The sequence below is a fragment of the Medicago sativa genome, chromosome 1 (genome assembly GCF_051527215.1).
Source record: "Medicago sativa cultivar Bolivia chromosome 1, Bolivia_mono, whole genome shotgun sequence".
In the NCBI taxonomy this organism is placed as follows: domain Eukaryota; kingdom Viridiplantae; phylum Streptophyta; class Magnoliopsida; order Fabales; family Fabaceae; genus Medicago; species Medicago sativa.
Genome location: NC_140749.1, coordinates 26321116 through 26348951, shown reverse-complemented (window position 1 = coordinate 26348951; position 27836 = coordinate 26321116). Strand labels below are relative to the sequence as shown.

The 27836-nt window shown below is 36.0% G+C and overlaps 3 long non-coding RNA genes across 3 annotated transcripts; all 3 read right to left on the bottom strand.

The window, feature by feature from the left end:
* Positions 1-12687: 12687 nt before the first annotated feature.
* On the bottom strand, positions 12688-14766 carry LOC146953861 (uncharacterized). Its single transcript, XR_015011223.1, has 2 exons — positions 14626-14766; positions 12688-12873 (listed from the first exon to the last, which is right to left on the bottom strand). It is a non-coding gene; the product is annotated as an uncharacterized LOC146953861 (long non-coding RNA).
* A 3963-nt stretch (positions 14767-18729) lies between these two features.
* Positions 18730-20808, bottom strand: LOC146953860 (uncharacterized). Its single transcript, XR_015011221.1, has 2 exons — positions 20668-20808; positions 18730-18915 (listed from the first exon to the last, which is right to left on the bottom strand). It is a non-coding gene; the product is annotated as an uncharacterized LOC146953860 (long non-coding RNA).
* Positions 20809-24771: 3963 nt separating this feature from the next.
* On the bottom strand, positions 24772-26850 carry LOC146953859 (uncharacterized). The gene is made up of 2 exons (XR_015011222.1): positions 26710-26850; positions 24772-24957 (listed from the first exon to the last, which is right to left on the bottom strand). It is a non-coding gene; the product is annotated as an uncharacterized LOC146953859 (long non-coding RNA).
* Positions 26851-27836: the final 986 nt, after the last annotated feature.

Here is a 27836-nt window from a genome sequence, read left to right as displayed (position 1 = left end):
TAAAAAGGCCAAAATGGGGGTTAAGTGAATTTCCTTGTTAATTTATGGATTTTACTCGTTTTTGACCTTTTTCTTTCACTAAAAAGGTCATAAAGTGGCCTAGCCTTATCGAATCGAAGCATGTAATAGTTCCTATGAAATCTAACAAGCATATATTCGAATTCCAAGGTTGATTTTATCATTTTCAAAAATGGACAAAATGAGTGTTAAGTGAATTTCCTTGTTAATTTACGGATTTTACTTGTTTTTGGCCTTTTTTAATTCACTAAAAAGGTCATAAAGTGGCCTAGCCTTATCGAATCGAAGCATGTAATAGTTCCTAGGAAATCTATCAAGCATATCTACGACATCCATGGTTTATTTTAGAATTTTTAAAAACGGCCAAAATGGGGGTTAATTGAATTTCCTTGTTAATTTACGGATTTTACTCGTTTTTGAACATTTTTCTTTCACTAAAAAGGTCATAAAGTGGCCTAGCCTTATCGAATCGAAGCATGTAATAGTTCCTAGGAAATCTAACAAGCATATCTACGACATCCATGGTTTATTTTAGAATTTTTTAAAAAGGCCAAAATGGGGGTTAAGTGAATTTCCTTGTTAATATACGGATTTTACTCATTTTTGACCATTTTTCTTTCACTAAAAGGGTCATAAAGTGGCCTAGCCATATCGAATCGAAGCGTGTAATAATTCTTCGGAAATCTAACAAGCATATCTACGACATCCATGGTTTATTTTAGAATTTTTAAAAACGGCCAAAATGGGGGTTAATTGAATTTCCTTGTTAATTTACGGATTTTACTCGTTTTTGACCCTTTTTCTTTCACTAAAAAGGTCATAAAGTGGCCTAGCCTTATCGAATCGAAGCATGTAATAGTTCCTAGGAAATCTAGCAAGCATATCTACGACATCCATGGTTTATTTTAGTATTTTTAAAAATGGCCAAAATGGGGGTTAAGTGAATTTCCTTGTTAATTTACGGATTTTACTCGTTTTTGACCCTTTTTCTTTCACTGAAAAGGTCATAAAATGGCCTAGCCATATCGAATCGAAGCATGTAATAGTTCCTAGGAAATCTAACAAGCATATCTACGACATCCAAGGTTGATTTTATCATTTTCAAAAATGGACAAAATGAGGGTTAAGTGAATTTCCTTGTTAATTTACGGATTTTACTCGTTTTTGACCTTTTTTAATTCACTAAAAAGGTCATAAAGTGGCCTAGCCTCATCGAATCGAAGCATGTAATAGTTCCTAGGAAATCTATCAAGCATATCTACGACATCCATGGTTTATTTTAGAATTTTTAAAAACGGCCAAAATGGGGGTTAATTGAATTTCCTTGTTAATTTACGGATTTTACTCGTTTTTGACCCTTTTTCTTTCACTAAAAAGGTCATAAAGTGGCCTAGCCTTATCGAATCGAAGCATGTAATAGTTCCTAGGAAATCTAGCAAGCATATCTACGACATCCATGGTTTATTTTAGTATTTTTAAAAACGGCCAAAATGGGGGTTAAGTGAATTTCCTTGTTAATTTACGGATTTTACTCGTTTTTGACCCTTTTTCTTTCACTGAAAAGGTCATAAAATGGCCTAGCCATATCGAATCGAAGCATGTAATAGTTCCTAGGAAATCTAACAAGCATATCTACGACATCCATGGTTTATTTTAGAATTTTTAAAAACGGCCAAAATGGGGGTTAAGTGAATTTTCTTGTTAATTTATGGATTTTACTCGTTTTTGACCTTTTTCTTTCACTAAAAAGGTCATAAAGTGGCCTAGCCTTATCGAATCGAAGCATGTAATAGTTCTTAGGAAATCTAACAAGCATATCTACGACATCCATGGTTTATTTCAGTATTTTTTAAAAAGGCTAAAATGGGGGTTAAGTGAATTTCCTTGTTAATTTATGGATTTTACTCGTTTTTGACCTTTTTCTTTCACTAAAAAGGTCATAAAGTGGCCTAGCCTTATCGAATCGAAGTATGTAATAGTTCCTATGAAATCTAACAAGCATATATTCGAATTCCATGGTTGATTTTATCATTTTCAAAAATGGACAAAATGAGGGTTAAGTGAATTTCCTTGTTAATTTACGGATTTTACTCGTTTTTGACCTTTTTTAATTCACTAAAAAGGTCATAAAGTGGCCTAGCCTTATCGAATCGAAGCATGTAATAGTTCTTAGGAAATCTAACAAGCATATCTACGACATCCATGGTTTATTTCAGAATTTTTTAAAAAGGCCAAAATGGGGGTTAAGTGAATTTCCTTGTTAATTTATGGATTTTACTCGTTTTTGACCTTTTTCTTTCACTAAAAAGGTCATAAAGTGGCCTAGCCTTATCGAATCGAAGCATGTAATAGTTCTTAGGAAATCTAACAAGCATATCTACGACATCCATGGTTTATTTCAGAATTTTTTAAAAAGGCCAAAATGGGGGTTAAGTGAATTTCCTTGTTAAATTATGGATTTTACTCGTTTTTGACCTTTTTCTTTCACTAAAAAGGTCATAAAGTGGCCTAGCCTTATCGAATCGAAGCATGTAATAGTTCCTGTGAAATCTAACAAGCATATATTCGAATTCCAAGGTTGATTTTATCATTTTCGAAAATGGACAAAATGAGGGTTAAGTGAATTTCCTTGTTAATTTACGGATTTTACTCGTTTTTGACCCTTTTTCTTTCACTAAAAAGGTCATAAAGTGGCCTAGCCTTATCGAATCGAAGCATGTAATAGTTCCTAGGAAATCTAACAAGCATATCTACGACATCCATGGTTTATTTTAGAATTTTTTAAAAAGGCCAAAATGGGGGTTAAGTGAATTTCCTTGTTAATATACGGATTTTACTCATTTTTGACCATTTTTCTTTCACTAAAAGGGTCATAAAGTGGCCTAGCCATATCGAATCGAAGCGTGTAATAATTCTTCGGAAATCTAACAAGCATATCTACGACATCCATGGTTTATTTTAGAATTTTTAAAAACGGCCAAAATGGGGGTTAATTGAATTTCCTTGTTAATTTACGGATTTTACTCGTTTTTGACCCTTTTTCTTTCACTAAAAAGGTCATAAAGTGGCCTAGCCTTATCGAATCGAAGCATGTAATAGTTCCTAGGAAATCTAGCAAGCATATCTACGACATCCATGGTTTATTTTAGTATTTTTAAAAATGGCCAAAATGGGGGTTAAGTGAATTTCCTTGTTAATTTACGGATTTTACTCGTTTTTGACCCTTTTTCTTTCACTGAAAAGGTCATAAAATGACCTAGCCATATCGAATCGAAGCATGTAATAGTTCCTAGGAAATCTAACAAGCATATCTACGACATCCATGGTTTATTTTAGTATTTTTAAAAACGGCCAAAATGGGGGTTAAGTGAATTTCCTTGTTAATTTACGGATTTTACTCGTTTTTGACCCTTTTTCTTTCACTGAAAAGGTCATAAAATGGCCTAGCCATATCGAATCGAAGCATGTAATAGTTCCTAGGAAATCTAACAAGCATATCTACGACATCCATGGTTTATTTTAGAATTTTTAAAAACGGCCAAAATGGGGGTTAAGTGAATTTTCTTGTTAATTTATGGATTTTACTCGTTTTTGACCTTTTTCTTTCACTAAAAAGGTCATAAAGTGGCCTAGCCTTATCGAATCGAAGCATGTAATAGTTCTTAGGAAATCTAACAAGCATATCTACGACATCCATGGTTTATTTCAGAATTTTTTAAAAAGGCTAAAATGGGGGTTAAGTGAATTTCCTTGTTAATTTATGGATTTTACTCGTTTTTGACCTTTTTCTTTCACTAAAAAGGTCATAAAGTGGCCTAGCCTTATCGAATCGAAGTATGTAATAGTTCCTATGAAATCTAACAAGCATATATTCGAATTCCAAGGTTGATTTTATCATTTTCAAAAATGGACAAAATGAGGGTTAAGTGAATTTCCTTGTTAATTTACGGATTTTACTCGTTTTTGACCTTTTTTAATTCACTAAAAAGGTCATAAAGTGGCCTAGCCTTATCGAATCGAAGCATGTAATAGTTCTTAGGAAATCTAACAAGCATATCTACGACATCCATGGTTTATTTCAGAATTTTTTAAAAAGGCCAAAATGGGGGTTAAGTGAATTTCCTTGTTAATTTATGGATTTTACTCGTTTTTGACCTTTTTTTTCACTAAAAAGGTCATAAAGTGGCCTAGCCTTATCGAATCGAAGCATGTAATAGTTCTTAGGAAATCTAACAAGCATATCTACGACATCCATGGTTTATTTCAGAATTTTTTAAAAAGGCCAAAATGGGGGTTAAGTGAATTTCCTTGTTAATTTATGGATTTTACTCGTTTTTGACCTTTTTCTTTCACTAAAAAGGTCATAAAGTGGCCTAGCCTTATCGAATCGAAGCATGTAATAGTTCCTGTGAAATCTAACAAGCATATATTCGAATTCCAAGGTTGATTTTATCATTTTCGAAAATGGACAAAATGAGGGTTAAGTGAATTTCCTTGTTAATTTACGGATTTTACTCGTTTTTGACCCTTTTTCTTTCACTAAAAAGGTCATAAAGTGGCCTAGCCTTATCGAATCGAAGCATGTAATAGTTCCTAGGAAATCTAACAAGCATATCTACGACATCCATGGTTTATTTTAGAATTTTTTAAAAAGGCCAAAATGGGGGTTAAGTGAATTTCCTTGTTAATTTATGGATTTTACTCGTTTTTGACCTTTTTCTTTCACTAAAAAGGTCATAAAGTGGCCTAGCCTTATCGAATCGAAGCATGTAATAGTTCTTAGGAAATCTAACAAGCATATCTACGACATCCATGGTTTATTTCAGAATTTTTTAAAAAGGCCAAAATGGGGGTTAAGTGAATTTCCTTGTTAATTTATGGATTTTACTCGTTTTTGACCTCTTTCTTTCACTAAAAAGGTCATAAAGTGGCCTAGCCTTATCGAATCGAAGCATGTAATAGTTCCTATGAAATCTAACAAGCATATATTCGAATTCCAAGGTTGATTTTATCATTTTCAAAAATGGACAAAATGAGTGTTAAGTGAATTTCCTTGTTAATTTACGGATTTTACTTGTTTTTGGCCTTTTTTAATTCACTAAAAAGGTCATAAAGTGGCCTAGCCTTATCGAATCGAAGCATGTAATAGTTCCTAGGAAATCTATCAAGCATATCTACGACATCCATGATTTATTTTAGAATTTTTAAAAACGGCCAAAATGGGGGTTAATTGAATTTCCTTGTTAATTTACGGATTTTACTCGTTTTTGAACATTTTTCTTTCACTAAAAAGGTCATAAAGTGGCCTAGCCTTATCGAATCGAAGCATGTAATAGTTCCTAGGAAATCTAACAAGCATATCTACGACATCCATGGTTTATTTTAGAATTTTTTAAAAAGGCCAAAATGGGGGTTAAGTGAACTTCCTTGTTAATATACGGATTTTACTCATTTTTGACCATTTTTCTTTCACTAAAAAGGTCATAAAGTGGCCTAGCCATATCGAATCGAAGCGTGTAATAATTCTTCGGAAATCTAACAAGCATATCTACGACATCCATGGTTTATTTTAGAATTTTTAAAAACGGCCAAAATGGGGGTTAATTGAATTTCCTTGTTAATTTACGGATTTTACTCGTTTTTGACCCTTTTTCTTTCACTGAAAAGGTCATAAAATGGCCTAGCCATATCGAATCGAAGCGTGTAATAATTCTTCGGAAATCTAACAAGCATATCTACGACATCCATGGTTTATTTTAGAATTTTTAAAAACGGCCAAAATGGGGGTTAAGTGAATTTTCTTGTTAATTTATGGATTTTACTCGTTTTTGACCTTTTTCTTTCACTAAAAAGGTCATAAAGTGGCCTAGCCTTATCGAATCGAAGCATGTAATAGTTCTTAGGAAATCTAACAAGCATATCTACGACATCCATGGTTTATTTCAGAATTTTTTAAAAAGGCTAAAATGGGGGTTAAGTGAATTTCCTTGTTAATTTATGGATTTTACTCGTTTTTGACCTTTTTCTTTTACTAAAAAGGTCATAAAGTGGCCTAGCCTTATCGAATCGAAGTATGTAATAGTTCCTATGAAATCTAACAAGCATATATTCGAATTCCAAGGTTGATTTTATCATTTTCAAAAATGGACAAAATGAGGGTTAAGTGAATTTCCTTGTTAATTTACGGATTTTACTCGTTTTTGACCTTTTTTAATTCACTAAAAAGGTCATAAAGTGGCCTAGCCTTATCGAATCGAAGCATGTAATAGTTCTTAGGAAATCTAACAAGCATATCTACGACATCCATGGTTTATTTCAGAATTTTTTAAAAAGGCCAAAATGGGGGTTAAGTGAATTTCCTTGTTAATTTATGGATTTTACTCGTTTTTGACCTTTTTCTTTCACTAAAAAGGTCATAAAGTGGCCTAGCCTTATCGAATCGAAGCATGTAATAGTTCCTATGAAATCTAACAAGCATATATTCGAATTCCAAGGTTGATTTTATCATTTTCAAAAATGGACAAAATGAGTGTTAAGTGAATTTCCTTGTTAATTTACGGATTTTACTTGTTTTTGGCCTTTTTTAATTCACTAAAAAGGTCATAAAGTGGCCTAGCCTTATCGAATCGAAGCATGTAATAGTTCCTAGGAAATCTATCAAGCATATCTACGACATCCATGGTTTAATTTAGAATTTTTAAAAACGGCCAAAATGGGGGTTAATTGAATTTCCTTGTTAATTTACGGATTTTACTCGTTTTTGAACATTTTTCTTTCACTAAAAAGGTCATAAAGTGGCCTAGCCTTATCGAATCGAAGCATGTAATAGTTCCTAGGAAATCTAACAAGCATATCTACGACATCCATGGTTTATTTTAGAATTTTTTAAAAAGGCCAAAATGGGGGTTAAGTGAATTTCCTTGTTAATATACGGATTTTACTCATTTTTGACCATTTTTCTTTCACTAAAAAGGTCATAAAGTGGCCTAGCCATATCGAATCGAAGCGTGTAATAATTCTTCGGAAATCTAACAAGCATATCTACGACATCCATGGTTTATTTTAGAATTTTTAAAAAAGGCCAAAATGGGGGTTAATTGAATTTCCTTGTTAATTTACGGATTTTACTCGTTTTTGACCCTTTTTCTTTCACTAAAAAGGTCATAAAGTGGCCTAGCCTTATCGAATCGAAGCATGTAATAGTTCCTAGGAAATCTAACAAGCATATCTACGACATCCATGGTTTATTTTAGTATTTTTAAAAATGGCCAAAATGGGGGTTAAGTGAATTTCCTTGTTAATTTACGGATTTTACTCGTTTTTGACCCTTTTTCTTTCACTGAAAAGGTCATAAAATGGCCTAGCCATATCGAATCGAAGCATGTAATAGTTCCTAGGAAATCTAACAAGCATATCTACGACATCCAAGGTTGATTTTATCATTTTCAAAAATGGACAAAATGAGGGTTAAGTGAATTTCCTTGTTAATTTACGGATTTTACTCGTTTTTTACCTTTTTTAATTCACTAAAAAGGTCATAAAGTGGCCTAGCCTCATCGAATCGAAGCATGTAATAGTTCCTAGGAAATCTATCAAGCATATCTACGACATCCATGGTTTATTTTAGAATTTTTAAAAACGGCCAAAATGGGGGTTAATTGAATTTCCTTGTTAATTTACGGATTTTACTCGTTTTTGACCCTTTTTCTTTCACTAAAAAGGTCATAAAGTGGCCTAGCCTTATCGAATCGAAGCATGTAATAGTTCCTAGGAAATCTAGCAAGCATATCTACGACATCCATGGTTTATTTTAGTATTTTTAAAAACGGCCAAAATGGGGGTTAAGTGAATTTCCTTGTTAATTTACGGATTTTACTCGTTTTTGACCCTTTTTCTTTCACTGAAAAGGTCATAAAATGGCCTAGCCATATCGAATCGAAGCATGTAATAGTTCCTAGGAAATCTAACAAGCATATCTACGACATCCATGGTTTATTTTAGAATTTTTAAAAACGGCCAAAATGGGGGTTAAGTGAATTTTCTTGTTAATTTATGGATTTTACTCGTTTTTGACCTTTTTCTTTCACTAAAAAGGTCATAAAGTGGCCTAGCCTTATCGAATCGAAGCATGTAATAGTTCTTAGGAAATCTAACAAGCATATCTACGACATCCATGGTTTATTTCAGAATTTTTTAAAAAGGCTAAAATGGGGGTTAAGTGAATTTCCTTGTTAATTTATGGATTTTACTCGTTTTTGACCTTTTTCTTTCACTAAAAAGGTCATAAAGTGGCCTAGCCTTATCGAATCGAAGTATGTAATAGTTCCTATGAAATCTAACAAGCATATATTCGAATTCCAAGGTTGATTTTATCATTTTCAAAAATGGACAAAATGAGTGTTAAGTGAATTTCCTTGTTAATTTACGGATTTTACTTGTTTTTGGCCTTTTTTAATTCACTAAAAAGGTCATAAAGTGGCCTAGCCTTATCGAATCGAAGCATGTAATAGTTCTTAGGAAATCTAACAAGCATATCTACGACATCCATGGTTTATTTCAGAATTTTTTAAAAAGGCCAAAATGGGGGTTAAGTGAATTTCCTTGTTAATTTATGGATTTTACTCGTTTTTGACCTTTTTCTTTCACTAAAAAGGTCATAAAGTGGCCTAGCCTTATCGAATCGAAGCATGTAATAGTTCCTATGAAATCTAACAAGCATATATTCGAATTCCAAGGTTGATTTTATCATTTTCAAAAATGGACAAAATGAGTGTTAAGTGAATTTCCTTGTTAATTTACGGATTTTACTTGTTTTTGGCCTTTTTTAATTCACTAAAAAGGTCATAAAGTGGCCTAGCCTTATCGAATCGAAGCATGTAATAGTTCCTAGGAAATCTATCAAGCATATCTACGACATCCATGGTTTAATTTAGAATTTTTAAAAACGGCCAAAATGGGGGTTAATTGAATTTCCTTGTTAATTTACGGATTTTACTCGTTTTTGAACATTTTTCTTTCACTAAAAAGGTCATAAAGTGGCCTAGCCTTATCGAATCGAAGCATGTAATAGTTCCTAGGAAATCTAACAAGCATATCTACGACATCCATGGTTTATTTTAGAATTTTTTAAAAAGGCCAAAATGGGGGTTAAGTGAATTTCCTTGTTAATATACGGATTTTACTCATTTTTGACCATTTTTCTTTCACTAAAAAGGTCATAAAGTGGCCTAGCCATATCGAATCGAAGCGTGTAATAATTCTTCGGAAATCTAACAAGCATATCTACGACATCCATGGTTTATTTTAGAATTTTTAAAAAAGGCCAAAATGGGGGTTAATTGAATTTCCTTGTTAATTTACGGATTTTACTCGTTTTTGACCCTTTTTCTTTCACTAAAAAGGTCATAAAGTGGCCTAGCCTTATCGAATCGAAGCATGTAATAGTTCCTAGGAAATCTAACAAGCATATCTACGACATCCATGGTTTATTTTAGTATTTTTAAAAATGGCCAAAATGGGGGTTAAGTGAATTTCCTTGTTAATTTACGGATTTTACTCGTTTTTGACCCTTTTTCTTTCACTGAAAAGGTCATAAAATGGCCTAGCCATATCGAATCGAAGCATGTAATAGTTCCTAGGAAATCTAACAAGCATATCTACGACATCCAAGGTTGATTTTATCATTTTCAAAAATGGACAAAATGAGGGTTAAGTGAATTTCCTTGTTAATTTACGGATTTTACTCGTTTTTTACCTTTTTTAATTCACTAAAAAGGTCATAAAGTGGCCTAGCCTCATCGAATCGAAGCATGTAATAGTTCCTAGGAAATCTATCAAGCATATCTACGACATCCATGGTTTATTTTAGAATTTTTAAAAACGGCCAAAATGGGGGTTAATTGAATTTCCTTGTTAATTTACGGATTTTACTCGTTTTTGACCCTTTTTCTTTCACTAAAAAGGTCATAAAGTGGCCTAGCCTTATCGAATCGAAGCATGTAATAGTTCCTAGGAAATCTAGCAAGCATATCTACGACATCCATGGTTTATTTTAGTATTTTTAAAAACGGCCAAAATGGGGGTTAAGTGAATTTCCTTGTTAATTTACGGATTTTACTCGTTTTTGACCCTTTTTCTTTCACTGAAAAGGTCATAAAATGGCCTAGCCATATCGAATCGAAGCATGTAATAGTTCCTAGGAAATCTAACAAGCATATCTACGACATCCATGGTTTATTTTAGAATTTTTAAAAACGGCCAAAATGGGGGTTAAGTGAATTTTCTTGTTAATTTATGGATTTTACTCGTTTTTGACCTTTTTCTTTCACTAAAAAGGTCATAAAGTGGCCTAGCCTTATCGAATCGAAGCATGTAATAGTTCTTAGGAAATCTAACAAGCATATCTACGACATCCATGGTTTATTTCAGAATTTTTTAAAAAGGCTAAAATGGGGGTTAAGTGAATTTCCTTGTTAATTTATGGATTTTACTCGTTTTTGACCTTTTTCTTTCACTAAAAAGGTCATAAAGTGGCCTAGCCTTATCGAATCGAAGTATGTAATAGTTCCTATGAAATCTAACAAGCATATATTCGAATTCCAAGGTTGATTTTATCATTTTCAAAAATGGACAAAATGAGGGTTAAGTGAATTTCCTTGTTAATTTACGGATTTTACTCGTTTTTGACCTTTTTTAATTCACTAAAAAGGTCATAAAGTGGCCTAGCCTTATCGAATCGAAGCATGTAATAGTTCTTAGGAAATCTAACAAGCATATCTACGACATCCATGGTTTATTTCAGAATTTTTTAAAAAGGCCAAAATGGGGGTTAAGTGAATTTCCTTGTTAATTTATGGATTTTACTCGTTTTTGACCTTTTTCTTTCACTAAAAAGGTCATAAAGTGGCCTAGCCTTATCGAATCGAAGCATGTAATAGTTCCTATGAAATCTAACAAGCATATATTCGAATTCCAAGGTTGATTTTATCATTTTCAAAAATGGACAAAATGAGTGTTAAGTGAATTTCCTTGTTAATTTACGGATTTTACTTGTTTTTGGCCTTTTTTAATTCACTAAAAAGGTCATAAAGTGGCCTAGCCTTATCGAATCGAAGCATGTAATAGTTCCTAGGAAATCTATCAAGCATATCTACGACATCCATGGTTTATTTTAGAATTTTTAAAAACGGCCAAAATGGGGGTTAATTGAATTTCCTTGTTAATTTACGGATTTTACTCGTTTTTGAACATTTTTCTTTCACTAAAAAGGTCATAAAGTGGCCTAGCCTTATCGAATCGAAGCATGTAATAGTTCCTAGGAAATCTAACAAGCATATCTACGACATCCATGGTTTATTTTAGAATTTTTTAAAAAGGCCAAAATGGGGGTTAAGTGAATTTCCTTGTTAATATACGGATTTTACTCATTTTTGACCATTTTTCTTTCACTAAAAAGGTCATAAAGTGGCCTAGCCATATCGAATCGAAGCGTGTAATAATTCTTCGGAAATCTAACAAGCATATCTACGACATCCATGGTTTATTTTAGAATTTTTAAAAACGGCCAAAATGGGGGTTAATTGAATTTCCTTGTTAATTTACGGATTTTACTCGTTTTTGACCCTTTTTCTTTCACTAAAAAGGTCATAAAGTGGCCTAGCCTTATCGAATCGAAGCATGTAATAGTTCCTAGGAAATCTAGCAAGCATATCTACGACATCCATGGTTTATTTTAGTATTTTTAAAAATGGCCAAAATGGGGGTTAAGTGAATTTCCTTGTTAATTTACGGATTTTACTCGTTTTTGACCCTTTTTCTTTCACTGAAAAGGTCATAAAATGGCCTAGCCATATCGAATCGAAGCATGTAATAGTTCCTAGGAAATCTAACAAGCATATCTACGACATCCAAGGTTGATTTTATCATTTTCAAAAATGGACAAAATGAGGGTTAAGTGAATTTCCTTGTTAATTTACGGATTTTACTCGTTTTTGACCTTTTTTAATTCACTAAAAAGGTCATAAAGTGGCCTAGCCTCATCGAATCGAAGCATGTAATAGTTCCTAGGAAATCTATCAAGCATATCTACGACATCCATGGTTTATTTTAGAATTTTTAAAAACGGCCAAAATGGGGGTTAATTGAATTTCCTTGTTAATTTACGGATTTTACTCGTTTTTGACCCTTTTTCTTTCACTAAATAGGTCATAAAGTGGCCTAGCCTTATCGAATCGAAGCATGTAATAGTTCCTATGAAATCTAACAAGCATATATTCGAATTCCAAGGTTGATTTTATCATTTTCGAAAATGGACAAAATAAGGGTTAAGTGAATTTCCTTGTTAATTTACGGATTTTACTCGTTTTTGACCCTTTTTCTTTCACTAAAAAGGTCATAAAGTGGCCTAGCCTTATCGAATCGAAGCATGTAATAGTTCTTAGGAAAGCTAACAAGCATATCTACGACATCCATGGTTTATTTTAGAATTTTTTAAAAAGGCCAAAATGGGGGTTAAGTGAATTTCCTTGTTAATTTACGGATTTTACTCGTTTTTGAACATTTTTCTTTCACTAAAAAGGTCATAAAGTGGCCTAGCCTGTAACACCCATACCAGACGTATCTAGAAAGTCTGGCACGTGCGCTAACATTAGTACTGGATACATTAAAATATACAACAAATAAAAACTTCGAACGAATATTATTTACATCAAGTTACGTTCGTATAAATCATAATACAATATAACTCAACCATACATAAAAATACATCCTTGATGTCCATAATGTCCTGCAGCTTTACGAACGAACTCTTGAAGTAATATCCATCCGGCTCCGCACATACATAATCATCCTGCTTATCTGAAACAAATAAGGATTGGAATGAGACATAATGTCTCAGTGAGTTCCCCTAATCCTAGGCTATAGGCAACCTCAAGGGGAAACCTACGGTCACCACGTGTCTACATTACAACCTGACGGTTGATTATACGTGTGTGGGGACATGCATACTTAGACGGTAGTGCATACTAGGGCCGTCATAGTCATATCTCACTTGTTATAGGCTTCACTTCCTATACGTGTCATGGCGGTCGAGGGGGAACCTAAAACCGCATTGCCAAGAATACACGCTAAGTATCGAGGCCTAAGCATAACATAATCATGACACGATTCTAAACCGGACGATTAGGGGAATCCTAAGACCGTCATCGGTATCATATTCTTTACTTGTTCTATACATAACTTGAACTTATCTTATATCATCTCATGCCCTTATGCCTATCATATCGTACATGAATACATTCTTAAACATACTCATAACCATAGCTTGCATAAACGTATCTAAGTTCATTTATGTTAGCGTTGAACATACATTATTATCTTGGTTCATTTTACGGATAGTCCCGGGTGGAGTAACCCCGAAATCAATCCCATACATGACCGATGTACGTACATCGGACTCCCTCGGTGTCGTGCGGGTCCCTTGCGGCTTAAACCGTTCCCCTTAGGTCGAGAACCTCCCGTATCCCCCTGGCGTGGATAACAAGAGACACGAACACCTACGTCTTGTTACTCAGTGACATGCGGGTCCCTTACGGCTTGAATCGTTCTCATAAAGAGAACCCCTTGTATCCCCCTGATGTGGATATCAAGAGACATGTCACCTACACTTATTAGTCATAGTCTTGTCGTGCATAAGTTAAACATATACATACTTGAGTGTTTACCTCGGAACCTTAATCGAACCGATTAGTGGTAAACTCTTACTTGTTCATATTCATACCTAATCATGGTGGAGAGACTAACTAGTCAAACCACGGTTTACGTACTTGCTAAATCATACTAGCTCTTGTGCGAAGAGATTACACTTCGCGTCTTATCTTTCTAGGGATTCTTGCTAAACATACTAGTTCTCGACTAGCTAAGCCGAGGCTCTACATACATTCCCTTTCTTAGCTTACTACTACCCCATCATACTTAAGCTCTCTTGAGCCATCCTCGTGTTACATGCTAATATTGCCACGATTAATGATGCAAGGATCAATTGACGATGTGTGCAAATTTTCAATACTTTCTAAAGACCGAAAATGCCATAAACCCAAGTTACGAGCCGTTTATAAATTTCATGATTTGATAAAGCCAAACTTGTTCCAGTAGAAAGATAAGTAAAAACAGTGAAAGAACACTTCGAAACGATCGCTACGGACCCCCACGCGACTGCCCCCAAGCACCCGAACGCAGAACAACGCGGAGGTTGTCCTGTCTGGGGCGCCTGGCGCCAGGAGTGGGGCGCCTAGCGCTGGCTCCCTGTGTGTGGGCGCCTAGCGCCCTTGTACAGGCGCAGCGCTGCGAATTCTGCGTTTTCGCGTGTTCCGGCCGCGGGTTTTCGCCATTTTCGACCCAAAACTCGTCCAATTCGACCCTGTAATGCATCAAATACATCCAACAACATACATAGACTTATTTAAACATAACTCATGGCAATTTTAACATATAATCACCTAGGATTGGCTTGGGGTACTAAAATTACATAAAAACTAAATTTAGCATAAATCATGATTTTCTACAAGATTAATCAATCCCAAAGGTGGGTAATCTATCTATGGAACTCACCTTAACGTGTTCCTTGCAATTCCTCAAGCTTCAAGCCCAAACCCTAGCTCATGCTTCATCCATGATCCAAAGCTTCCCAACCAAACTATGCTTAAATCCATTCTCCCACTTGATTCTTGCTTGCAAAGCTACCATAATCCATGCTTGATCATGATGTTAAGAAAGTTTGGATGATTATTATGGAGGGAGAGGGCGATCCTAGAGAGAGAGGGAGAAGAGAACTCTTTCTCTCAACCCTAGAGAGAGAAAGACAAGTGAAGAATGAATATTTTGGGCCAAAGCCACTTAAATACCCCTTTCGTGCGAAATTTCCATTATGCCCCTGCCTCAAGCGTGTTTAATCTGACACTGATACTTTATCCGTAATATGCTGACATGTCATAAAATATTTCCATTATCTTACTTTTCCATGAATTTAATTCCTCTGATACATTTAACATATGAATTTTCCATTAGCTGACGAGCGGGATGTTACACTCTACCCCCCTTAAAAAAAATTTCGTCCTCGAAATTTAGAGGTCAACTACCAATCATCATGACCAAAACTTACCATACGTGGTCTGAGCCAAACGCTTTCCATTCGTACATATCGGAAGGGTCCATCGCTTCATGTCCTTATCTCGTTCCTTAATGCACATATAACTGAACAATACCTTATTGATCTTAATTTCACTCACTTAGAGTTTTCTTAGTATATTATGATTCCGAACTTACTTTGCTACACATAACTTATTGTCCCAGACTCGGATCTTACCCGTTTAACATAATCCATGCCTAATGGTATCTTGTCATAGACATGAACACTCAGGGTTTGCCTTCTAACTGGAATCCTACCAGAGCCCAGGTTTGCCCTGCAGTGCCTTCTTGCAACATTAAGACATCTTTCATACATACATCTTACTGTACCTTGAGACACATGTCCCTTACTTTCATTACTCTCCTAGACGATTCCACGAATCTCTTATCTCTTTTCAGAGCCTTAGGAAATCTTTCGATCTCATTGCATCTTATCGCCCGTACTAAGGAATAACTCATATTGCTTGACATGAAAAAGTGATATCGATTAGCCACGTCATCTGACAATCTAATAGCCAACGTTGCGGTTCACATGCTCTTGAAACTTGCTAGAAATTCCACTTGTACTTACATCAACATTCTTGAAACATTTCCGTGTATCCTACCTGACATTGGCTTCATACAAACCTTGTCGTTTCCATAACATGTACATACTTTCAAGTGCCGCCTCTTGTTAAAGGATAACGATACGTGTTCTAAAATCTTCTTTAAAAGAATCTTTCTTAAATTTTGGTATTCGGGTTCTTGGAACGAATTTATACATAACTAAAAAGATTTCATCATTTCTAAAACTGATTATATAAAGGTGCCACAGAACCACCGGACGAGTTTCGATATTTTTGGAAAAGATTTTAACAATTCGCCCAAAACTTGTCCACGACAAGTTGGTCCTGAAGTTTGTACGTCGTAAGTGAGTCCACTTACAACGGACCTCATCAGTTTCAAAATGTATAATTCCATAAGTTTAAATAAAAACATCGTTCCCAAGTTCCATAATACCAATCTTAACTTTTAAAAGTTTTAAAATCATAACTTAACATGTCTTAACAAGTATCGTTTTCACTCAACAAGTATTGCATACGAGAGTATGATTCTCCTTGCATCAACTCGAGAGTTGCACCTCCTTTCATGATAACATACTTAACTTCGAAGATAAATTCTTTTCTTATTCAACCGATATACATACTTGCCATACCGCTTTCATATCCATAGGAAATCCTTGGACCTCTTAACATAAACTTATTTCTCTTCTTCGAAACACTAAACTTGATTCTCCGCATTATCTCATTCGGTTATCGCTCTTGATGCTTTGATTCTTTACCTAAGTCACAGAACGTAACCTTCTGATCCTTACATGTTTTCTATTATCATCATTTATGCATCTTGACTAATTATCATACGACAATTCTTGTCCTTTTCATCTTACCTAGATGACGACACATACTTAAACTTATACCTTAGCCAACAATGATTGAATAAGAATTCATCCTTATTTATCACATCGAGAACTCCTTGCATGTCTTATGATGCATTCTTGTTAAACTTGCATTACCAACCGAACATTCTTCACTAAAATTCATACATACTAAAATTTCCATGTTTCATAATTAACAATTAGCTTCCATGGCGCTACTCTGATTCCCACCGGTTGGTTTAAACCATTACTCTAATCCGTTAGAGCAATTGAGACTTCAATTCATGCTTATCCCTTGATTATTTACTTCTTGAATTATTCTCAAGATCTTCCATGTTGTAACCAACATCACAACCTTACACTTGTCTTGTGAATTCAAAACTCATGATGGTTTATCTTATGCTCATAATACTTGACTCGGGGGTTTACTTTCTTGCTGGTTGTACTTACCATACATATCATATCTGAACTTATTTTTGAGTAAACTCAATTTCCATTAACAACCCATCTAGCACTTGAACATAACTTTCTTGAACATCTAATCTTGTACCTTCGCATTCTCACGGATTATATTTTTCTTAATCATAACAATGCTTGCTCATTAATTTTTCCTTTTAAAGAAAACTTCGTAAACTAGCGCACAAGTCATTGACGTTGATAATTTTCTACTTTATAAATATATTGAGTTTTGGCCCTGGCCGTTGCTCTAAATTCATAGAACGAGTTGATAGCACATACGTGTCATCAATTCTAGATTATCATAAGTCTAGCTCGCTCTACGAGTATCATAGCAAACCGGTTCCTAGAAAATCTCGTGAATTTTCAAAATATCAACTTCAACGACCCATACGCGTAAATATTTCTAAATTATTTACTTTATGTTTCAACATCATATCGAGCCTAGCAAGTATATTAAGCAAAACATAGGTTCGAGCGATAGTCATAATTCCACATAATCGATGAATCTTGTGATTTTCTCATAACTCTGCACCACTTTAATTCTTACATCATACCTCATGCATAAACATTGGTGACTTTCCTTCTAAATGCAGGAACTTCTATACTCTTGATCTTGGCTTGTTCTTGACACATCAACACATTAACTTCCAAAAATACCTTAAACCGTATCGTTTTCGTTGATGGTTGTCCACGTCCTTTTCCTTAGAAATTGTAGGAGGTGATATGCATTCATTACTTGATGTCTTAAAAGATTTTCGTCACGTAAAATTTATTGTGAAGACATCTCCCCAATAGTCATTGCAAACCATAGGATCGAACTAGTAGGTTTCACAAAAAACGGAAAAATTTTATCCCAGGCTTGCTATTGGTGAGCTTCTCCAACAGTATTTTTCAGAAAACATTTGTTGCATAAAACTCTTATTCTCAAGTATAAAATGCACATCATTCATTTCTATCGTCGTAAAATATTCTATAACATATGCATGGCAACATCAACCTTTTTCGATACAATTCTTGGCACGTCGGAAATCAATGTCTTACTCCTGATAACATAAAACTTTCTCTTGAATCCTTAACTTCATTCTCATATTGCTATCCTGAGAGCCCGCTGACTCCGTCAACATTCGCCGACCTCTTACTACCTTGTAGCCTTGTTCGGACATTCTAGAATATCATAAATCTGTTCCAACAACAATTCTTACCGAAACTTTTGATCATGGTTAGATACATATATCCAACTTCTTCACTTACGGGTACATAAAGTATCACTAAAATCTTACCTGACATTGTTGGAACGTTCCTTCTTAACATGCTTTACATTCCCAGAGGATTCACACTTCTACTTGATTAGTTCACCGGCCACCTTTTGGCACGATCAAACTACTTCATCATATACTTCATTCCTCCTGGGTCCTATTCAGCTCTCAGGCATCCATTCTAATCGTTGAATGCTAAATTGAGTTGATCAGGCTCAACTAACAACAATAATTAGAACTTTTACCCGGAACCCAATGGTCCCACTATCTTAGTTGTAATTTAATGACCCAAGGCACGGTCTGAATCGACCTGCTCTGATACCAATTGTAACACCCATACCAGACGTATCTAGAAAGTCTGGCACGTGCGCTAACATTAGTACTGGATACATTAAAATATACAACAAATAAAAACTTCGAACGAATATTATTTACATCAAGTTACGTTCGTATAAATCATAATACAATATAACTCAACCATACATAAAAATACATCCTTGATGTCCATAATGTCCTGCAGCTTTACGAACGAACTCTTGAAGTAATATCCATCCGGCTCCGCACATACATAATCATCCTGCTTATCTGAAACAAATAAGGATTGGAATGAGACATAATGTCTCAGTGAGTTCCCCTAATCCTAGGCTATAGGCAACCTCAAGGGGAAACCTACGGTCACCACGTGTCTACATTACAACCTGACGGTTGATTATACGTGTGTGGGGACATGCATACTTAGACGGTAGTGCATACTAGGGCCGTCATAGTCATATCTCACTTGTTATAGGCTTCACTTCCTATACGTGTCATGGCGGTCGAGGGGGAACCTAAAACCGCATTGCCAAGAATACACGCTAAGTATCGAGGCCTAAGCATAACATAATCATGACACGATTCTAAACCGGACGATTAGGGGAATCCTAAGACCGTCATCGGTATCATATTCTTTACTTGTTCTATACATAACTTGAACTTATCTTATATCATCTCATGCCCTTATGCCTATCATATCGTACATGAATACATTCTTAAACATACTCATAACCATAGCTTGCATAAACGTATCTAAGTTCATTTATGTTAGCGTTGAACATACATTATTATCTTGGTTCATTTTACGGATAGTCCCGGGTGGAGTAACCCCGAAATCAATCCCATACATGACCGATGTACGTACATCGGACTCCCTCGGTGTCGTGCGGGTCCCTTGCGGCTTAAACCGTTCCCCTTAGGTCGAGAACCTCCCGTATCCCCCTGGCGTGGATAACAAGAGACACGAACACCTACGTCTTGTTACTCAGTGACATGCGGGTCCCTTACGGCTTGAATCGTTCTCATAAAGAGAACCCCTTGTATCCCCCTGATGTGGATATCAAGAGACATGTCACCTACACTTATTAGTCATAGTCTTGTCGTGCATAAGTTAAACATATACATACTTGAGTGTTTACCTCGGAACCTTAATCGAACCGATTAGTGGTAAACTCTTACTTGTTCATATTCATACCTAATCATGGTGGAGAGACTAACTAGTCAAACCACGGTTTACGTACTTGCTAAATCATACTAGCTCTTGTGCGAAGAGATTACACTTCGCGTCTTATCTTTCTAGGGATTCTTGCTAAACATACTAGTTCTCGACTAGCTAAGCCGAGGCTCTACATACATTCCCTTTCTTAGCTTACTACTACCCCATCATACTTAAGCTCTCTTGAGCCATCCTCGTGTTACATGCTAATATTGCCACGATTAATGATGCAAGGATCAATTGACGATGTGTGCAAATTTTCAATACTTTCTAAAGACCGAAAATGCCATAAACCCAAGTTACGAGCCGTTTATAAATTTCATGATTTGATAAAGCCAAACTTGTTCCAGTAGAAAGATAAGTAAAAACAGTGAAAGAACACTTCGAAACGATCGCTACGGACCCCCACGCGACTGCCCCCAAGCACCCGAACGCAGAACAACGCGGAGGTTGTCCTGTCTGGGGCGCCTGGCGCCAGGAGTGGGGCGCCTAGCGCTGGCTCCCTGTGTGTGGGCGCCTAGCGCCCTTGTACAGGCGCAGCGCTGCGAATTCTGCGTTTTCGCGTGTTCCGGCCGCGGGTTTTCGCCATTTTCGACCCAAAACTCGTCCAATTCGACCCTGTAATGCATCAAATACATCCAACAACATACATAGACTTATTTAAACATAACTCATGGCAATTTTAACATATAATCACCTAGGATTGGCTTGGGGTACTAAAATTACATAAAAACTAAATTTAGCATAAATCATGATTTTCTACAAGATTAATCAATCCCAAAGGTGGGTAATCTATCTATGGAACTCACCTTAACGTGTTCCTTGCAATTCCTCAAGCTTCAAGCCCAAACCCTAGCTCATGCTTCATCCATGATCCAAAGCTTCCCAACCAAACTATGCTTAAATCCATTCTCCCACTTGATTCTTGCTTGCAAAGCTACCATAATCCATGCTTGATCATGATGTTAAGAAAGTTTGGATGATTATTATGGAGGGAGAGGGCGATCCTAGAGAGAGAGGGAGAAGAGAACTCTTTCTCTCAACCCTAGAGAGAGAAAGACAAGTGAAGAATGAATATTTTGGGCCAAAGCCACTTAAATACCCCTTTCGTGCGAAATTTCCATTATGCCCCTGCCTCAAGCGTGTTTAATCTGACACTGATACTTTATCCGTAATATGCTGACATGTCATAAAATATTTCCATTATCTTACTTTTCCATGAATTTAATTCCTCTGATACATTTAACATATGAATTTTCCATTAGCTGACGAGCGGGATGTTACACTCTACCCCCCTTAAAAAAAATTTCGTCCTCGAAATTTAGAGGTCAACTACCAATCATCATGACCAAAACTTACCATACGTGGTCTGAGCCAAACGCTTTCCATTCGTACATATCGGAAGGGTCCATCGCTTCATGTCCTTATCTCGTTCCTTAATGCACATATAACTGAACAATACCTTATTGATCTTAATTTCACTCACTTAGAGTTTTCTTAGTATATTATGATTCCGAACTTACTTTGCTACACATAACTTATTGTCCCAGACTCGGATCTTACCCGTTTAACATAATCCATGCCTAATGGTATCTTGTCATAGACATGAACACTCAGGGTTTGCCTTCTAACTGGAATCCTACCAGAGCCCAGGTTTGCCCTGCAGTGCCTTCTTGCAACATTAAGACATCTTTCATACATACATCTTACTGTACCTTGAGACACATGTCCCTTACTTTCATTACTCTCCTAGACGATTCCACGAATCTCTTATCTCTTTTCAGAGCCTTAGGAAATCTTTCGATCTCATTGCATCTTATCGCCCGTACTAAGGAATAACTCATATTGCTTGACATGAAAAAGTGATATCGATTAGCCACGTCATCTGACAATCTAATAGCCAACGTTGCGGTTCACATGCTCTTGAAACTTGCTAGAAATTCCACTTGTACTTACATCAACATTCTTGAAACATTTCCGTGTATCCTACCTGACATTGGCTTCATACAAACCTTGTCGTTTCCATAACATGTACATACTTTCAAGTGCCGCCTCTTGTTAAAGGATAACGATACGTGTTCTAAAATCTTCTTTAAAAGAATCTTTCTTAAATTTTGGTATTCGGGTTCTTGGAACGAATTTATACATAACTAAAAAGATTTCATCATTTCTAAAACTGATTATATAAAGGTGCCACAGAACCACCGGACGAGTTTCGATATTTTTGGAAAAGATTTTAACAATTCGCCCAAAACTTGTCCACGACAAGTTGGTCCTGAAGTTTGTACGTCGTAAGTGAGTCCACTTACAACGGACCTCATCAGTTTCAAAATGTATAATTCCATAAGTTTAAATAAAAACATCGTTCCCAAGTTCCATAATACCAATCTTAACTTTTAAAAGTTTTAAAATCATAACTTAACATGTCTTAACAAGTATCGTTTTCACTCAACAAGTATTGCATACGAGAGTATGATTCTCCTTGCATCAACTCGAGAGTTGCACCTCCTTTCATGATAACATACTTAACTTCGAAGATAAATTCTTTTCTTATTCAACCGATATACATACTTGCCATACCGCTTTCATATCCATAGGAAATCCTTGGACCTCTTAACATAAACTTATTTCTCTTCTTCGAAACACTAAACTTGATTCTCCGCATTATCTCATTCGGTTATCGCTCTTGATGCTTTGATTCTTTACCTAAGTCACAGAACGTAACCTTCTGATCCTTACATGTTTTCTATTATCATCATTTATGCATCTTGACTAATTATCATACGACAATTCTTGTCCTTTTCATCTTACCTAGATGACGACACATACTTAAACTTATACCTTAGCCAACAATGATTGAATAAGAATTCATCCTTATTTATCACATCGAGAACTCCTTGCATGTCTTATGATGCATTCTTGTTAAACTTGCATTACCAACCGAACATTCTTCACTAAAATTCATACATACTAAAATTTCCATGTTTCATAATTAACAATTAGCTTCCATGGCGCTACTCTGATTCCCACCGGTTGGTTTAAACCATTACTCTAATCCGTTAGAGCAATTGAGACTTCAATTCATGCTTATCCCTTGATTATTTACTTCTTGAATTATTCTCAAGATCTTCCATGTTGTAACCAACATCACAACCTTACACTTGTCTTGTGAATTCAAAACTCATGATGGTTTATCTTATGCTCATAATACTTGACTCGGGGGTTTACTTTCTTGCTGGTTGTACTTACCATACATATCATATCTGAACTTATTTTTGAGTAAACTCAATTTCCATTAACAACCCATCTAGCACTTGAACATAACTTTCTTGAACATCTAATCTTGTACCTTCGCATTCTCACGGATTATATTTTTCTTAATCATAACAATGCTTGCTCATTAATTTTTCCTTTTAAAGAAAACTTCGTAAACTAGCGCACAAGTCATTGACGTTGATAATTTTCTACTTTATAAATATATTGAGTTTTGGCCCTGGCCGTTGCTCTAAATTCATAGAACGAGTTGATAGCACATACGTGTCATCAATTCTAGATTATCATAAGTCTAGCTCGCTCTACGAGTATCATAGCAAACCGGTTCCTAGAAAATCTCGTGAATTTTCAAAATATCAACTTCAACGACCCATACGCGTAAATATTTCTAAATTATTTACTTTATGTTTCAACATCATATCGAGCCTAGCAAGTATATTAAGCAAAACATAGGTTCGAGCGATAGTCATAATTCCACATAATCGATGAATCTTGTGATTTTCTCATAACTCTGCACCACTTTAATTCTTACATCATACCTCATGCATAAACATTGGTGACTTTCCTTCTAAATGCAGGAACTTCTATACTCTTGATCTTGGCTTGTTCTTGACACATCAACACATTAACTTCCAAAAATACCTTAAACCGTATCGTTTTCGTTGATGGTTGTCCACGTCCTTTTCCTTAGAAATTGTAGGAGGTGATATGCATTCATTACTTGATGTCTTAAAAGATTTTCGTCACGTAAAATTTATTGTGAAGACATCTCCCCAATAGTCATTGCAAACCATAGGATCGAACTAGTAGGTTTCACAAAAAACGGAAAAATTTTATCCCAGGCTTGCTATTGGTGAGCTTCTCCAACAGTATTTTTCAGAAAACATTTGTTGCATAAAACTCTTATTCTCAAGTATAAAATGCACATCATTCATTTCTATCGTCGTAAAATATTCTATAACATATGCATGGCAACATCAACCTTTTTCGATACAATTCTTGGCACGTCGGAAATCAATGTCTTACTCCTGATAACATAAAACTTTCTCTTGAATCCTTAACTTCATTCTCATATTGCTATCCTGAGAGCCCGCTGACTCCGTCAACATTCGCCGACCTCTTACTACCTTGTAGCCTTGTTCGGACATTCTAGAATATCATAAATCTGTTCCAACAACAATTCTTACCGAAACTTTTGATCATGGTTAGATACATATATCCAACTTCTTCACTTACGGGTACATAAAGTATCACTAAAATCTTACCTGACATTGTTGGAACGTTCCTTCTTAACATGCTTTACATTCCCAGAGGATTCACACTTCTACTTGATTAGTTCACCGGCCACCTTTTGGCACGATCAAACTACTTCATCATATACTTCATTCCTCCTGGGTCCTATTCAGCTCTCAGGCATCCATTCTAATCGTTGAATGCTAAATTGAGTTGATCAGGCTCAACTAACAACAATAATTAGAACTTTTACCCGGAACCCAATGGTCCCACTATCTTAGTTGTAATTTAATGACCCAAGGCACGGTCTGAATCGACCTGCTCTGATACCAATTGTAACACCCATACCAGACGTATCTAGAAAGTCTGGCACGTGCGCTAACATTAGTACTGGATACATTAAAATATACAACAAATAAAAACTTCGAACGAATATTATTTACATCAAGTTACGTTCGTATAAATCATAATACAATATAACTCAACCATACATAAAAATACATCCTTGATGTCCATAATGTCCTGCAGCTTTACGAACGAACTCTTGAAGTAATATCCATCCGGCTCCGCACATACATAATCATCCTGCTTATCTGAAACAAATAAGGATTGGAATGAGACATAATGTCTCAGTGAGTTCCCCTAATCCTAGGCTATAGGCAACCTCAAGGGGAAACCTACGGTCACCACGTGTCTACATTACAACCTGACGGTTGATTATACGTGTGTGGGGACATGCATACTTAGACGGTAGTGCATACTAGGGCCGTCATAGTCATATCTCACTTGTTATAGGCTTCACTTCCTATACGTGTCATGGCGGTCGAGGGGGAACCTAAAACCGCATTGCCAAGAATACACGCTAAGTATCGAGGCCTAAGCATAACATAATCATGACACGATTCTAAACCGGACGATTAGGGGAATCCTAAGACCGTCATCGGTATCATATTCTTTACTTGTTCTATACATAACTTGAACTTATCTTATATCATCTCATGCCCTTATGCCTATCATATCGTACATGAATACATTCTTAAACATACTCATAACCATAGCTTGCATAAACGTATCTAAGTTCATTTATGTTAGCGTTGAACATACATTATTATCTTGGTTCATTTTACGGATAGTCCCGGGTGGAGTAACCCCGAAATCAATCCCATACATGACCGATGTACGTACATCGGACTCCCTCGGTGTCGTGCGGGTCCCTTGCGGCTTAAACCGTTCCCCTTAGGTCGAGAACCTCCCGTATCCCCCTGGCGTGGATAACAAGAGACACGAACACCTACGTCTTGTTACTCAGTGACATGCGGGTCCCTTACGGCTTGAATCGTTCTCATAAAGAGAACCCCTTGTATCCCCCTGATGTGGATATCAAGAGACATGTCACCTACACTTATTAGTCATAGTCTTGTCGTGCATAAGTTAAACATATACATACTTGAGTGTTTACCTCGGAACCTTAATCGAACCGATTAGTGGTAAACTCTTACTTGTTCATATTCATACCTAATCATGGTGGAGAGACTAACTAGTCAAACCACGGTTTACGTACTTGCTAAATCATACTAGCTCTTGTGCGAAGAGATTACACTTCGCGTCTTATCTTTCTAGGGATTCTTGCTAAACATACTAGTTCTCGACTAGCTAAGCCGAGGCTCTACATACATTCCCTTTCTTAGCTTACTACTACCCCATCATACTTAAGCTCTCTTGAGCCATCCTCGTGTTACATGCTAATATTGCCACGATTAATGATGCAAGGATCAATTGACGATGTGTGCAAATTTTCAATACTTTCTAAAGACCGAAAATGCCATAAACCCAAGTTACGAGCCGTTTATAAATTTCATGATTTGATAAAGCCAAACTTGTTCCAGTAGAAAGATAAGTAAAAACAGTGAAAGAACACTTCGAAACGATCGCTACGGACCCCCACGCGACTGCCCCCAAGCACCCGAACGCAGAACAACGCGGAGGTTGTCCTGTCTGGGGCGCCTGGCGCCAGGAGTGGGGCGCCTAGCGCTGGCTCCCTGTGTGTGGGCGCCTAGCGCCCTTGTACAGGCGCAGCGCTGCGAATTCTGCGTTTTCGCGTGTTCCGGCCGCGGGTTTTCGCCATTTTCGACCCAAAACTCGTCCAATTCGACCCTGTAATGCATCAAATACATCCAACAACATACATAGACTTATTTAAACATAACTCATGGCAATTTTAACATATAATCACCTAGGATTGGCTTGGGGTACTAAAATTACATAAAAACTAAATTTAGCATAAATCATGATTTTCTACAAGATTAATCAATCCCAAAGGTGGGTAATCTATCTATGGAACTCACCTTAACGTGTTCCTTGCAATTCCTCAAGCTTCAAGCCCAAACCCTAGCTCATGCTTCATCCATGATCCAAAGCTTCCCAACCAAACTATGCTTAAATCCATTCTCCCACTTGATTCTTGCTTGCAAAGCTACCATAATCCATGCTTGATCATGATGTTAAGAAAGTTTGGATGATTATTATGGAGGGAGAGGGCGATCCTAGAGAGAGAGGGAGAAGAGAACTCTTTCTCTCAACCCTAGAGAGAGAAAGACAAGTGAAGAATGAATATTTTGGGCCAAAGCCACTTAAATACCCCTTTCGTGCGAAATTTCCATTATGCCCCTGCCTCAAGCGTGTTTAATCTGACACTGATACTTTATCCGTAATATGCTGACATGTCATAAAATATTTCCATTATCTTACTTTTCCATGAATTTAATTCCTCTGATACATTTAACATATGAATTTTCCATTAGCTGACGAGCGGGATGTTACATAGCCTTATCGAATCGAAGCATGTAATAGTTCCTAGGAAATCTATAAAGCATATCTACGACATCCATGGTTTATTTTAGAATTTTTAAAAACGGCCAAAATGGGGGTTAATTGAATTTCCTTGTTAATTTACGGATTTTACTCGTTTTTGAACATTTTTCTTTCACTAAAAAGGTCATAAAGTGGCCTAGCCTTATCGAATCGAAGCATGTAATAGTTCCTAGGAAATCTAACAAGCATATCTACGACATCCATGGTTTATTTTAGAATTTTTTAAAAAGGCCAAAATGGGGGTTAAGTGAATTTCCTTGTTAATATACGGATTTTACTCATTTTTGACCATTTTTCTTTCACTAAAAAGGTCATAAAGTGGCCTAGCCATATCGAATCGAAGCGTGTAATAATTCTTCGGAAATCTAACAAGCATATCTACGACATCCATGGTTTATTATAGAATTTTTAAAAACGGCCAAAATGGGGGTTAATTGAATTTCCTTGTTAATTTACGGATTTTACTCGTTTTTGACCCTTTTTCTTTCACTAAAAAGGTCATAAAGTGGCCTAGCCTTATCGAATCGAAGCATGTAATAGTTCCTAGGAAATCTAGCAAGCATATCTACGACATCCATGGTTTATTTTAGTATTTTTAAAA